The sequence below is a fragment of the Bos grunniens genome, chromosome 11 (assembly GCF_055505025.1).
Source record: "Bos grunniens cultivar Pamir isolate PY7600 chromosome 11, Bosgru_T2T1.0, whole genome shotgun sequence".
Lineage (NCBI taxonomy): Eukaryota > Metazoa > Chordata > Mammalia > Artiodactyla > Bovidae > Bos > Bos grunniens.
The window spans coordinates 91,092,779-91,105,956 of record NC_141175.1 but is presented as its reverse complement, the minus strand read 5'-3'; the positions used below and the strand labels follow the sequence as shown (position 1 = coordinate 91,105,956).

The window sequence follows — 13,178 nt, the reverse complement described above, 5'->3', positions numbered from 1 at the left end:
TGAAAGTGAAAAGTGAAAGTGAAGTCGCTCAGTCCTGTCCGACTTTTAGCGACCCCATGGACTATAGCCCACCAGGCCCTCCATCCATGGGATTTTCCAGGCAAGAGTACTGGAGTGGGGTGCCATAACATAGGGTAATTAGTTAATATCCACAGCTTTCTGATGAGATGAATAAAACACGAAGCTCTATATACTATCAGTCTCCTCTCTCACCTTTTCTTCTCACATGCCGGCAAGTTTTTTGTGGTTGAAAATTGGCAGGGAAATGTTGCAGGTTAATTTCCTCTATCTCAAGATAGAGTGCTCTCTTTAAGATACATTTTTATTTTATGAAAAGAAGTAAAAATAATTTAAGTAGAAGTAAAAGAAAACAAGTACAATAAAAACTTGAAATTTGCATTTTTATTACAAATAAAAGAACTAGCATAGGAACAAAAAACATCCTGAATTTTTTGTCAGGATTAAACTTATTTTTAAGCCCAGAGTGCATTAGTGAGAACAAAGACATACTTTCCACTCTCTTGTCTCATGTATGTTTCTTTTCCGAGCATAAGGAACCTCTGTCTCATGTCTAAACTGTTCTCTAAAAGATGCACAATGTTCTCAGGCCCTGATGTCCTTCTTATCTCTCTCTGAGTCTCTTCATCACCCACCCTCCCTGGGGTGCTGTACCCCTTCCCGCCCCCTCCCCACACAGGTATCACTGTTACTCTTTCTTACTTGGGCTTGTACCACATTTTCACTGAGTTCTCTAAGTAGGTGATCTTCACTTTCTTCATTGTACAAATGAGGACACCACTGGTATCCCAGGCATTTTCTCAGTGTTCTGATTTTAAAATAAGATGCTTGAAGGTTCTGAAAATATAGCGGTTGAGATGAAGATCTTCCTTTCTTGCAGCTGTAGCCTTGTGTAGGCTTAAAGGCTCTTGAAAGAAATGTTCTCTATAGGCAAAAGGTTTTAACTTAAGAGCAAAGAGACCCTTTTAACTCTGGTTTAAGTTTCCTGCTTAGGCTTTGAGGCATATTTGAGGACTGATAAATCTGGGTTCTGGGTCCTCATTTCTAGAACTGACCATTATCTTTTTATATAATATTCTCATGCCTAAAAACCTTGCAAGCTTTGATCTGATGCTCCTTTCAGGGAACTATTTAGACCTTGCCCAGGTTTTGGGACCCTTACTATTTTGTAGGAAAGTAGACTCTTGCTAGATTTATATTGCCTACTTCCTGTAGTTTATAGTGTCCTCAGTTTATATCAGCTGATGGAAATGCTTCTGGGTAAAGGCATCAGCTAGTAAGGCTACTGTCATTGAGAGCCACTGGCCCCCCACCCTACTATCAATGTAGACCATAAAGGTTAAGAAATTTCCCAACGGCATTGACGTGTCTTAGGAGATTTTTGAAGCAGAAATCTTAGGGATCCTGCTTAGGTACTGGATCAGTATGGAACCATGGGTAAGTTGCCCATCTTTCTGAACCTCTAGACTAAAAATGAAATAATTTTTTCACTAGGGAGATAACTTATACTTGTTGATATTTTTCTTCTCTTGGATTGCTTTTTAAAACAGCTTTGAATTAATTGAGATATAATTCACATGCCTACAGTTCATCCATTTACAGTTTCAATTTAATGATTTTTTAATAGCCACCAGGGAAGCCCCCAAAAACTGGAATGGGTAACCTATCCCTTCTCCAGGGACCTTCCTGACCCAGGAATTGAACTGGGATCTACTGCATTGCAGGTGGATTCTTCACCAGCTGAGCTACCAGGTAAGCCCCATATATTCATAGGGTTGTGCAACATTCACCATAATCTAATTTTAGAACACTTTCATTCCCTCTTGAAAATAAACCCTATACACATTAGAATTAAATCCGCATTTCCCTCCTGTCTTCTTTCCCCTGCCCTAAGCAACCCTTGGGCTTCTCAGGTGGATCAGTGGCTAAAGAACCTGCCTGAAGTGCAGGAGACACTGGAGATATGGGTTTGATTCCTGGGTTGAGAAGATCCCTGGGAGGAGGGCATGACAACCTACTCCAGTATTCTTGCCTGGAGAATCCCATGGACAGAGGAGCCTGGTGGACTACAATCCATAGATTACAAAGAGTTGGACACAGCTGAAGCAACTGAGCACAGCACAGCAAGCAACCCCTATTATACTGTTTGTCTCTGTATATTTGATTATTCTGTACATTTTCTTATAGATGGGTTTGTACAAAATATGGCCTTTTGTGACTGGTTCCTTTTATATAGCATAATGTTTTCAAGTGTTAAACATGTAGCATGTATCAGTACTTCATTCCTTTTATGATTAAATAATGTTCCTTTGCATGGTTATATAACATTTTACCCATTCATCAGTTGATGGCAATTTAGGTTGCTTCTGCTATTTGTATTGAGATATAAATCCTCTATCACATTTATGATTTGCAAAGGTCTTCTCCCACTCTGAATTGTCTTTTCATTTTTTTGGTGGTATCATTTGCAGCAAAAAGTTTTAATTTTGAGGTAGTCAATTTATATGTTTTTCTTTTGTTATCTACTTTTTGGTATCAAATCTAAAAAACCATAGCCTAACCAAGGTCGTGAGGATTTACACTTTGTTTTCTTTTGAAAGTTCTATAGTTTTAGCTTTTGTGTTATGTCTGTTATCCATCTGCCTGTCATTTCACAGTTGATCTAAATACTGAATAATATTCTTGAAAAAATGGTCAAAACGGCCCAACTCCTACCTCCAAATAGCAGAGAGGTTGTCACGTGTGTGCAGCATATTGTTTCAAGCAGTGTCATGGTTCCATACTCCCATCTATTTTTTTCTTTTTTTTACTTATACCTCTACTATGAAGAGTAGGGAAAACCACTAGACCATTCAGGTATGACCTAAATCAAATCCTTTACAATTATCCAGTGGAATTGGGAAATAGATTTAAGGGACTAGATTTGATAGACAGAGTGCCTGATGAACTATGGACCGAGGTTCATGATATTGTACAGGAGACAGGGATCAAGACCATCCCAAAGAAAAAGAAATATAAAAAAGCAAAATGGCTGTCTGAGGAGGTCTTACAAATATCTGTGGAAAGAAGAAAAGTGAAAAACAAAGGAAAAAAGGAAAGATATATCCATTTGAATGCCGAGTTCCAAAGAATAGCAAGAAGAGATAAGAAAGCCTTCCTCAGTGATCAGTGTAAAGAAATAGAGGAAAACAATAGAATGGGAAAGAATAGAGATCTCTTCAAGAAAATTAGAGATACCAAGGGAACATTTCATGCAAAGATGGGCTCAATAAAGGACAGAAATGGTATGGACCTAACAGAAGCAGAAGATATTAAGAAGAGGTGGCCAGAATACACAGAAGAACTGTACAAAAAAGATCTTCATGACCAAGATAATCACAATGGTGTGTTCACTGACCTAGAGCCAGACATCCTGGAATGTGAAGTCAAGTGGGCCTTAGAAAGCATCACTATGAACAAAGCTAGTGGAGGTGACGGAATTCCAGTAGAGCTATTTCAAATCCTGAGAGATGATGCTGTGAAAGTGCTGCACTCAATATGCCAGCAAATCTGGAAAACTAGCAGTGGCCATAGGACAGGAAAAGGTCGATTTTCATTCGAATCCCAAAGAAAGGCAATGCCAAAGAATGCTCAAACTACAGCACAATTGCACTCATCTCACACGCTAGTAAAGTAATGCTCAAAATTCTCCAAGCCAGGCTTCAGCAATACATGAATCATGAACTTCCAGATGTTCAAGCTGGTTTTAGAACAGGCAGAGGAACCAGAGATCAAATTGCCAATATCCACTGGATCATTGAAAAAGCAGGAGAGTTCCATAAAAACATCTATTTCTGCTTTATTGACTATGCCAAAGCCTTACTGTGTGGATCACAATAAACTGTGGAAAATTCTGGAAGAGATGGAATACCAGACCACCTGACCTGCCTCTTGAGAAACCTATATGCAGGTCAGGAAGCAACAGTTAGAACTGGGCGTGGAACAACAGACTGGTTCCAAAGAGGAAAAGGAGTATGTCAGGACTGTATATTGTCACCCTGCTTATTTATCATATATGCAGAGTACATCATGACAAATGCTAGGCTGGATGAAGCACAAGCTGGAATCAAGATTGCTGGGAGAAATATCAATAACCTCAGATATGCAGATGACACCACCCTTATGGCAGAATGTGAAGAACAAAACAGCCTCTTGATGAAAGTGAAAGAGGAGAATGAAAAAGTTGGCTTAAAGCTCAACATTAAGAAAACTAAGATCATGGTATCCAGTCCCATCACTTCATGGCAAATGGGTGGCGAAACAGTGGAAACAGTGGCAGCATACTTTTTGAGGGGGTGCTCAAAAATCACTGCAGATGGTTATTGAAGCCATGAAATTAAAAGATGCTTACTCCTTGGAAGGAAAGTTATGACCAACCTAGACAGCATATTAAAAAGCAGAGACATTACTTTGCCAACAAATATCCGTCTAGTCAAGGCTATGGTTTTTCCAGTAGACATGTATGGATGTGAGAGTTGGACTATAAAGAAAGCTGAGCACCAAAGAACTGATGCTTTTGAACTGTGGTGTTGGAGAAGACTCTTGAGAGTCCCTTGGACTGCAAGGAGATCCAACCAGTCCATTTTAAAGGAGGTCATTCCTGATTGTTCCTTGAAAAGACTGATGCTGAAGCTGAAACTCCAATATTTTGGCCACCTAATGTGAAGGACTGACTCATTTGAAGAGACCCTGATTCTGGGAAAGATTGAAGTGGGAGAAGAAGGGCCAGCAGAGGATGAGATGGTTGGATGGCATCACTGACTCAATGGACATGAGTTTGGGTAGATTCTGGGAGTTGGTGATGCACAGAGAGGCCTGGCGTGCTGCAGTCCATGGGGTCACAAAGAGTCAGACATGACTGAGCAACTGAACTGAACTGATGATTATTTTTAATTGTAATTTTGTTCTCTAATTTTGCTGGCCAATTTAAGAAATAGTTTCCATATTCAAGTCTGGAACTGATAACTAATGGGTATTGAAATAGAGCATGTCATGTGTGTGTGCTAAGTCACTTCGGTTGTGTCAGACTCTTTGCAACCCCATGGACTGTCCTGCCAGGCTCCTCTGTGCATGGGATTCTCCAGGCAAGAATACTAGAGTCGGTTGCTATGCCCTCTTCCAGGGGATCTTCCTGACCCAGGGATCAAACCTGCATCTCCAACATTGAAGGTAGATTCTTTACTGCTGAGCCAACAGGGAAGCCCGAAATAGAACATGCCTTGTTGCTATTGAAGTATTACATATTTCTATGGTTTTATTTTTTGCTCTTTTTTCTATTTACTACCCAGACCCTAGTCTTTTATCATCCTCTAAAATCATTTTCAGTTTATTCTTTTCACATGAATGTAAATATACCTTTTCCTAATCTCTTTAGTTTCTAATTTTTATGATAATTTCCCAAATGATATTTTAAAATCCTTCATTCTTTGACAGGGATTAAAAAAAAAGATAATAATGTTGTCCTATTTAGTTATTCTGTGGTGTTTACAGCTTTTAATATATTGTGAACATTTAATTTACATTAAACAGTAAAAGATTTATGGTTGGCCTTTATGGATGAATATAAGCTGGGTTAAATTTACTAATCAGTCAATGATCTGACCTCACTGGTGCCTCCAGATTTATTTAGTGATCCCCCTACCCCCAACACATAAAACTCAACTGTTGATCTGAACAAGGGAATGAGATAATTAACTATTGAGGACATTCAGCAATGGTCAGACTTTCTTCCCAGTATTAGCCTCATCTTGCAAAACCTTGACCTCTATGTTTCTTTATAAAGTTGATCACACAAATTATTAAGGGAGCCCTTGGCTTGTCCCCTCACCTCTAGGGAAGCAATTATCTCTATTGTATTTAGAGAAACTGTATCCCACATAGTGGTTGTCTTCCTACTCCCTAGGAAATAATCTGCTGGAGTTCAAAATACAATTACCACGCTTGACCACCTTCCTATATCCTGGAGCTGACCATTATTAATGGCATCCAATTATTCATAGCAATCAAGCATCTGACCTTGCTAAACAGATTACAGCAGTGGATATTTGACAGTCAGTATGCTGGCTGGGTGTAATAGGAGGAGACAATGTCATATCCTGGTCGTCTTGAGCAAAAACAGCATGTCACTTGCAGATTTACCAGAATACTATAATAACTTGATTGCAAGATTTAGCATGTCATTATTTTAAAAGCATATATTTACATGTACTGACAGGAGCTGAAAAAAAAATCATTGATGCAGTTAAGATTTACTTATGGGAATCTCTGGCTTACCCAACATCGCTACTAATTAACTGCATGGCCTTTGATAAGTCATTAGGTAGTCTAAGTTTTAATTTCCTCAACTCTAAAATGAGGGCATTTTGCTTGCTTTCAAGGTTAGTTGTGAGTATTAAATGATGCAAAAACTAGGAAATGATCAGGTACAATGGAAATTGCCCAATCATGGTCTGTTCCCTCTTCATGGAGTCAGCCTGAACCCCACCTCCAGCAGAGGTAAAAAGCATACCACAAAGCCTTTTTATTCTTCACCAAAGTGCAGGATAGGTTTTGACTCTCATATGAATGCCGCTTTTTCATTCTGTTTTTCCCACAAGCCCACAAGTCAAAGGTTTTCCTTTGTTGTGCAGTGGTGTTAAAGTGTGATATTTGTTTGTGGTGAAGGAGCCTGCACATAAAAACTGACATAAATTTCCAGGTGGTTGGCTTTTGACCCTTCCATTTCCTTGACTGTATTTTCCCTTTGAGATGGCATGATGTGTAACAGTTCTGATCCAGCTGCAGAAAGGAGCAAATTGTTCACTAATGGAAGCACATAAATTCTCTCATGTCACTACGAGGGGGATTTTCACAAGGAACTAACTTTATGTAAATTTTGAGCTACATGATTTAAAGGGGGATGGAGAAATTCACACGGTTTACATTCACCAGACGGTCACTCAGTTCAGTTCAGTCGTCCAGTTGTGTCTGACTGTGACTCCATGGATTGCAGCACACCAGGCTTCCCTGTCCATCACCAACTCCTGGCATGTCTGATTCAAAGTGGCCAGAGAATTCCTTCATTATGCCCTACTTCCTTGTCTCCATTTAAGATGCTCCAGTATGATTTACATCCCAATTAGAAAATATTCTCTACTTCTGTAAGGTTGCTGCAGTAAAGGTTAAAAAAAAGAAATCTTTTAGAATTTCTTATACACACTGCTTATCAGTGGTGGATATCCAGTGAGTTTAATTTGCCATGAACACAATGAACATCAAGTAAAACTTACCAAAAGAGACAGGAACATAATTTTAGGGGCGGTGGGTAACAGTGTCAGATTAGCCTAGAATGTAGTTGGGAATGGGCTTCCCTGGTGGCTCAGATGGTAAAGAATCTGAGTTGGGAATTGTGAAATAGCTTCTATTTTTGTGCTCCAGGTGGGCCATATGCTGTGTAAGCAGGAAAGGGGAAACATAAGATTTAGTGTGGCTCAGGACTCAGCCTGTGAGATTGGGCAGTTCAGAAAGTGGCCCTGTCTGCTGTGTAGGCAATAAAATGCCATGTTAAGGGAATAGTCTTAAATCCTGACACACTGAATTTCAAATGCTTGTTTTCCCATTATATTTATTAAAGTTTTTAAATTTGAGAAAGGATAGTAACTGTTAGGAATTAAGAAAATAAAAAATGCAGTAGTATCCAGATGCTAAATGTGGTGGGTTAAATAGTAGCCCCCAAAATATATGTCATGTTCTGATTCTTTGGAACCTTTGACTGGGACCTTATTTTCAAAAGGGCTCTTTGTAGATGTAATTAGATTAAGGATCTTAAAATGAGACCAACCTAGGTTAATCTGATGGGTCCTAAATCCAAAGACAAATATCCTAGTATGAGACAAAAAATAAAAGACAAACACACTGAAGAAGAGACAATGACGACAGAAGCAGACTTTGAAGTGATGCATCCACAAGCTAAGGAATGTCAACAGCTACAAGAGACTGGAAGAAACAAGAAAAGAATTTCTGTTAGAAGATCTGAAAGGAGTGAGGATCTATTGACATTTTGATTTTTGATTTCTGGCCTCCAGAACTATGAGAGAATACATTTCTCTTATGTTTAAGCCATCATTTTGTGATGATTTGTTGCAGAGGCCATAGGAGGAAAAGAACTACGCATAGTGTCTGGTAAATTGTCAATGTGCCATAAGTTGTAACCTTAATTTTCAAATAAATGAGAACTTTTTTTGTGAAAAAGAAAGTGTGCTTTCAAAAAATCCTTTATTTACTCTTTTCTTTCCTGGTTCTTATAGCCTTAACTTAACTTGCTTATTCATTCATTCAATCATTTGGGTTTTATTAAGCAACTTCCATGTGTTAGGAAACTTAGTGCTAAGTGTACTAAATACATTTTAAAATATTGAGGTAACAGACTAGCTCCAAATTGGGAAAGGAGTACGTCAAGGCTGTATATTGTTACCGTGCTTATTTAACTTATATGTGGAGTACATCATGCAAAATGCCAGGCTGGATGAAGCACAAGCTGGAATCAAGATTGCCGGGAGAAACATCAATAACCTCAGATATGCAGATGACACCACACTTCTGGCAGGAAGCGAAGAAGAACTAAAGAGCCTCTTGATGAAATTGAAAGAGGAGAATGAAAAAGCTGGCTTAAAACTCAACATTCAGAAAACTAAGATCATGGCATCTGGTCCCATCACTTCATGGGAAATAGATGGGAAAACACTGGAAACAGTGTCAGATTTTCTTTTTTGGGGCTCCAAAATCACTGCAGATGGTGACTACAGCCATGAAATTAAAAGATGCTTGCTCCTTGGAAGAAAAGTTATGACCAACCTACATAGCATATTAAAAAGCAGAGACATTACTTTGTCAACAAAGGTCCATCTAGTCAAAGCTATGGTTTTTCCAGTGGTCATGTATGGATGTTAGAGTTGGACTGTGAAGAAAGCTGAACACCGAAGAATTGATGCTTTTGAACTGTGGTGTTGGAGAAGACTCTTGAGAGTCCCTTGGACTGCAAGGAGATCAAACCAGTGAATCCTAAAGGAGATCAGTCCTGGGTGTTCATTGGAAGGACTGATGCTAAAGCTGAAACTCCAATTTGCACATATATATGCAAATAACTGACTCATTTGAAAAGACCCTGATGCTGGGAAAGATTTAGGGCAGGAGGAGAAGGGGATGCCAGAGGATGAGATGGCTGGATGGCATCGCTGACTCAATGGACATGAGTTTGAGCAAGCTCCGAGAGTTGGTGATGGACAGGGAGGCCTGGCATGCTGCAGTGCATGGGGTCACAAAGAGTCGGACATGACTGAGCAACTGAACTGAAGTAAGCGTTAGCTTATAATATTACATAAGTTTCATATGTACAATATTTTAATTCAATTTCTGAATACACTACTGCATGCTCACCACCAAAAGTCTAGTTTTTATTCATCACCATATAGTCGACCCCCTTTACCCATTTCATCCTCCTTCAGTCCTCTTTGCTTCTGGTAACCACCAGATTCTTTTCTGTATCTACACATTTGTTTTGCTTTTTTTGTTTGTTTGTTTTTCATTTTTTAATATTCCACATATGAATGAGAAAGATCATACGATATTTGTCTTTCATCCATTTCTTCTAGGTTGTCCAGTTTGTTGGCTTATAGCTTTTCGTAATATTCTCTTGTAACCCATTGTATTTCTGTGGTATCTGTTGTTGTTTCTCCATTTGTTTTTCTGATTTTATTTATGTCAGCATTCTCTTTTTTTTTTCCTTAACAAGTCCAGCCAATTTTGCCATATCTTTGCAAAGAACAAACTTTTAGTTTTATTGATCTGTTCTATTGTCTTTTTAGTTTCTTTTTCATGTATCATCACTCTGATTTTTAATATTTCGTTCCTTCTATTGACTTTGGGCTTTCTTCTTCTTTTTCTTGTTCCTTTAAGTATAAGGTTAGATTGTTTGAGATGTTTGTAGTTTCTTGAAGTAGGCCTGTATTTCTGTCAAGTTTTCGTTTTGTACCACTTTTGCTGTATCCAATAGATTTTGGTATGTTATATTTCATTTTTGTTTGTCTTCAGGTATTTTTGATTTCTCCTTTAATTTCTTTGTTGATCCAATAGTTGTTGAGCAGCATGTTGTTTAGTCTCTACTTACTTGTGATTTTCCCTCTTTCTTCTTGTAGTTGATTTCTAGTTTCATATTGTGCTTAGAGAAGATCTGATATCAATCTTTTAAAATGTATGGAGACTTGTTTTGTGTTCTCACATATAGCTTTTAAAATTTATTTTTAATTGAAGGATAATCGCTTTACAATATTGCATTGGTTTCTGCCATACAGCAACATGAATCATCCATAAGTATACATATGTTTTAATCACTGAGAATGCTCTGTATGGACTTCAGAAGAACATGCATTTTAGTTCATTAGGCTGAAATGTTTTATATAAATCTGTTAAGGGCATCTGATCTAATGTTTCATTTAAGGCCTATGTTTCCTGTTGACTTTCTGTTTGTACGATCTATTTTTTGATATAAGTGGAGTGTTGAAGTTCCTTGTCATTATTGAGTTATCATATTCTCCTTTTAGGTCTATTAATAATTGCTACATATGTCTTTGTGTTTCTATGGTTGGTACATATGTATTAACATTTAGTATGTCTTCTTGATCAGTTGTTCCCTTTTCATTATATAATGCCCATCTTTGTCTCTTGTTATCTTTTTAAGATGAAGTTTATTTTGCCTGACATAAGATGACTAGCTCTGCATTCTTTTGGCTTCCATTTTGCTTGGAATATCATCTTGCATCCCTTCATTTTGAGCCCATGTTTTAGAGCTGAGGTATATCTCCTGGAGGCAGCATATACTTGAGTCTTATTTTTTAATCCATCTAGCCACTGTCTTTTGGTTGGTGAATTCAGTTATTTACATTTACAGTGATTATTGATAGATGAGGCCTTAGTATTGCCACCTTATCTTTTGTTTTCTGGTTGCTCTATAGCTCCATTATTTTTTCCTTGTTCCTGTCTGCCGTTTTAGCTTGGTAGTATTCTGTAATGCTTTACTCAGTTTCCTTTTTGTATTAAATGCTTTATGTCGTTGGTCTAGATTTGTTTTTTGTTATTACCATGAGGTTTTCAGAAAACATCTCATAGATAATATAGTCCTTTTTCTGCTGATAGCATCTTATCTTCATTTGCCTATATGAATTTTATTTTTTCCTTTTCCCCTTTGAGGTTTGTACTGTCTCAAATTATCCCTTTTTATGTTGTGAGTTTGTTACCAAGTTGAAGTAGCTATAGTTATTTTTGCTATAATCAGTGTTCAACAACATTCTGATATAGAGCTGAAAATTTCTGATTCTGTCTGTTTATCACCTTACCCAAAGTTTTGTGCACTTTTTCCTTTTGGTTTCAAGGAGAAGAGCTCCTTTCAACATTTTTTTTTTTTAAAGGCAGGTCTAGTGGTAATGAACTCCCTCAGCTTTTTTTTTTTTTTGCCTGGGAGAGACTTCATTTCTCCTTCATGTCTAAAAGATGACATTGTTGAATAGAATAATCTTGGATGATCGTTTTTAGTCTTTCAGTATTTTGGTATGTTATTCAGCTCTCTACTGGGCTGCAATGTTTCTGCTGAGAAATCTGCTGACAGCCTAATGGGATTTCTGTTGTAGGTTGTCATCTTTTTTTCCCTTTAAAATTCTTTCTTTATCATTGACTTTTGACAGTTTTAATATAATATGTTTTGAAGAAAGTCTTTTTGTATTGAGATAATTAGGTACTCTCTTAGCTTCGTGGACTTGTGTATACAATTCCTTCTCTAGGTTTGGGAAATTCTCAGCTATTGTATTTTTAAATAAACTCTCTGCTCACTTATCCCTTTCTTTTACTTTTGGGATCCTCATTATCCTTATGTTGCTTTTCTTGATGGAGTTGAAAAATTCGTGTAGTTTTCTTCATTAAATAAAAAAGATACTCTTTCCTCTCTTACCTGAATCATGTCAATATTTCTGTCTTCAAGCCCGCTGATTTTCTCTTCCATATGGACTTCCTTATATCCAGTGCTTTTTATTGCATTATTCATCTCATTTATTGAGTTCTTTAGTTCCAGAATTTCTGTTTAGCTTTCTTTTTAGAGTTTCAGTCTCTTTGGTAAAGTATTCCTTCTGTTCATTAATTTTATTCTTCAGTTCATTGTACTGCCTTTCTGAGTTTCCTTGAAGCTCACTGAGCTTTTTCATGACAGCCATTTTGAATTCTCTTTAAGATTATAAACTTCTACGACTTTAAGATTAGATTGTGGGGGATTGTCATTTTCTTTTTGTGGTACTGTGTTACTGTGTTTTTCATGGTGCTTGATGAGCTGTTCTTCCGCTTGCACATTTGAAATAGCTAACACTTTTTTTTTTTTTAATTTGGCTATACCAGCTCTTAGTTGCAGCACATGGGGTCTTTGATCTTCATTGCAGTATGTGAGATCTTTAGTTGCAGCCTGCCAACTCTTTACTGTGGCATGTAACTCTTAGTCTGGCATGTGGGATATTCCCTGATCAGGGATGAAACCTGGGCCCCCTGCATTGGGAGTAAGGAGTCTTAGCCACTGGATTATCAAGGAAGTCCCCAGCTAACACCTTTTAAATTTAGGTAATGCTTTTTAAACTTTGATTCTAACAATTCAACAGTTTATTTAATACAGACTTTTTTGTTTATTTGTTTTTCAGTGGGTGGTGCCATAGCTCAAGTTTTTGGTTTCTCTTACCTGAGCTGCCTCTGGCCATATTTCCACCCTCTACCATCTCTGCCAGAGTTATGCTAGTGCCTTCATCATTTGTGTCTCACGGGACACTGGTGTCCTGCTGCTGCCTGGGTTGCTGATGTTGCTGGGATCACCAGTGTGATGAAGGCCTTTACCATGTCCAGGGTTGCATGGGTTATAGGTACTGTCATTATGGCAGAGGAGGAGAAGTGTGTGGGGGGGAGTTGGGTGCCTCTGCCATATCTGGCATTGTGGCATTCATGGGTGTCACAGCTGCAAGCAATAGGACTGGAGTCATGGGGATTACTGCAGCTGAAGGGACTGGGTGGTTGGCCCTGTGGCTCCTACTCCCAGTTCCTTATGGATACAGGTCCACAAC

The 13,178-nt window shown here is 38.1% G+C and overlaps 1 long non-coding RNA gene across 2 annotated transcripts in view; it reads left to right on the top strand.

The window, feature by feature from the left end:
- Positions 1-13,178, top strand: part of LOC147363524 (uncharacterized) — a 263,643-nt gene that overhangs the window by 233,098 nt on the left and 17,367 nt on the right. Inside the window, exon 3 of one of the 2 annotated variants that reach the window (XR_015137238.1) lies at positions 1,646-1,770. The exons of the other annotated variant lie outside the window; for it this stretch is intronic. This is a non-coding gene — a long non-coding RNA (uncharacterized LOC147363524). The remainder of the gene's footprint in view (positions 1-1,645; positions 1,771-13,178) is intronic. 2 annotated transcript variants of the gene reach the window in all.